At 39.5% G+C, this 2,750-nt stretch overlaps 1 pseudogene; it reads right to left on the bottom strand.

The window, feature by feature from the left end:
* LOC123021495 overlaps window positions 1–695 on the bottom strand; it is a 994-nt pseudogene extending 299 nt beyond the window's left edge.
* Window positions 696–2,750: the final 2,055 nt, after the last annotated feature.

The raw sequence follows: 2,750 nt of genomic DNA, 5'->3' as shown, positions 1-2,750 counted from the left end.
CTAGTCGAAGGGATGCACAGAAATATGTAGATGATGAAGACGTAAGACACCACCGTCAGGAGCAGAGAGGTCAGTATCACAGCCACCGTGATGAGAAAACCAAGGGTTTCAATAAGATGCGTATACCCACCTGAAATTTTCAACATTGGCCCAATGTCGCAATAATAATGGTTGATGACGTTGGAGTGGCAGAAGGGAAGCCTCACCACCAGGATGGTCGGCAGAAGGATGGTGCAAAACCCTCCAAACCAAGCAGTTAAGGCAAGCCGAAGACAGAGCCTGGTGCCCATGATGGAGGTGTACCTCAGTGGTTGGCAGATGGCTAAGTGTCGGTCAAAAGAAATGACCGTGAGGATAAAGAACTCCGTGACACCAAAGAGGAAGTGAAAATATGACTGAGCCATGCAGCAGTAGAAACAGATGGTGGTCTTGGCTGAGATAAGGTTGGCCAACATCTTGGGGACAACAGCCGTTGGGTAGCACATCTCAAGGAACGAGAGATTGCTAAGGAAGAAATACATAGGTTTCTGCAGCTGGTGGTCAGCTCTCACCAGGACAATGATGAGTCCATTCCCTGCAATGGACAAAATGTAGAGCAGAAGGACAACCATAAACAAGGTGATATTCATTCCCCAAATGGGTGGGAATCCCAGGAGGATAAACTCAGTCACTCTTGTGCAATTTGCCCATTCCATAGCTTGGCTTCCTGAGACTGGAATAAAAAGAAATAGTGTTGGGAATTTTATTGTTGCTTCTTTTACCCTACTGGAAAAAGGAAGAGCAAAACCCCAACTGTTCTTATTTCCTTCCTATTACCATTTTATAGAAGGAAGAATAAGGTCCAGAAAATAAAAACCAATCCCAAGAAAATACTCCCCTTTGGCATTGGCTGGAGGATCTGGAATGTTAAAGATGCTTTAAGCCATATATATAAACCCTGTAATTTCTTTAAAAAAACCCTTTGTGGATCTATAAAATTACTATGCCTTTATAGTAGATACATAAAGTATGTATCGCAGTTACTTAGCCTGAGGTTAGATGGACATGGAGGAAAAGAGGCACTAGGAAAAAGACACATGAATACAAGATCTGATAAATATATGATGAGGAGAGGCTGTGGAGGCAGGTGGAGAAACAGAGCTAATAAACATAACTATGTGAAATAGCTAAGTTAACAGAAAAGCAAGAAAAATAAATGAGCATATAGAGTGATTGAAACTGTTTGAGGAATCAAACCGATCATTTTAAGGTACAGTCCAATGTATATTTTGACAGAGAGCAAAATGTCTTATGGCCAGTCTGACAACCTGCTGCATGCCCCTCCCAGCCGTGCTAGCTGAGGATAATGGAACTCGTAGGCCCTTTTTCTATGTAACTGTCTAAAGAATCATAGCCTAGTTATAAAAAGAGGCAAAGGACAGAGGGAAGTTCATTTGGCAGTCATCTTGTTCATCAGAAACCAAATTTGTTGACCATGTTTTCTTTTACAGACTTTGATAGGACCACTAGAATCAATGAGAGCAATTAGTTACAACTAACTTGAGCCTCCCTGATTACAGAGAGACTCAAGTTAGTTTGGATCCAACCCAGACTAAGTTAGTCTTGATCTAATTCATAATTTTCGGTAATATGTGAGAGGAGAAGAAAGATATGGAGTAACCAGTGAAATGAAAGAAACAAGCTGTCTCAAACAAATATATTCAAACTTTTGCACTTCTGCATTTAATTTATTTTCATTCACCAAAACCTTATTTTACAGTATGGTAGATGCTAGTATGAGAGAGAGAGAGAGAGAGAGAGGGAGAGAGAGAGCGCGTGTGCGCGAGCGCGCACGCGCGTGATGGCAGTGTGTCCCAACACTTTGAAGCACATTATTTTGTGTATATACACATGCATCAGAGCTGATCTGGGAAAATGATATGAAAGAAGAGAGGTGATTTACATTAATAAATTTATTAATGAAAAATATTTCATACTGCAAGCTCCAAAAAACAAGAACAAAAGACATGTAGCCTAAAGAAAGGTTGACACTCACATGCTTAATTATACAGAGAACACCCAAGCCAATGATTAGCTATCCAATATTAATGGACCATAATTCTTAAATAAATTCTTCTGAAATGTGACTCTGTATGTTTTTCAAGGGTCTTTGAAATATTTCACATGATATTCTGTCTCATCTTCTCCTTCAGGTTTCATTCAATGCTTCCATATCCATTCACCCTCTGGTTGGTCTGTCTGTCTGTCTATTTCTTTTATTTCGTATGCTATCTACAAAGTCAAAGATTGCCTAGAGATGTGTGCCCCCCATACTGACAAAGATTATATGACCAAATCAAATTCAAATGAACACAGGATGCAGATCTAAGCAAAGCTTAGATGCAGATTTTTTACTCTACTTTATCCATACTATTTGAAGCCTTTCCCACAGATCTTTCTGAGCAAAGGAGGTGTTACAAACTCTTTCTCTGCAAAACACTGGGGATTCTCTCTCCAAGGGAAAGAGCTTTAATTTCCCATAATGAAAGTCTGTGAACCTCATTAGGAACATATATCTTGAATCTATCAGGTTAAAATTTTCTCAACCTCTCCAAGAATAAAGCATTCTTAACAAAATATAATTTGGGGCAATCTGTCATTTGTTATGGACTTCTTCGATTGCCACTAATCTTGGGAGTAAAATTACTTCATTTGTAGTTATCTTTTTGCTGTACCTCTTGTGCATCACAGGTAATGGGTTAATCATTGTG

This window comes from Varanus komodoensis, unplaced genomic scaffold (genome assembly GCF_004798865.1).
Source record: "Varanus komodoensis strain SLA01 unplaced genomic scaffold, ASM479886v1 scaffold169, whole genome shotgun sequence".
NCBI classification, from domain to species: Eukaryota; Metazoa; Chordata; class Lepidosauria; order Squamata; family Varanidae; genus Varanus; species Varanus komodoensis.
The sequence above is the reverse complement of the archived record's forward strand: the minus strand, read 5'-3'. Positions and strand labels throughout refer to the sequence as shown.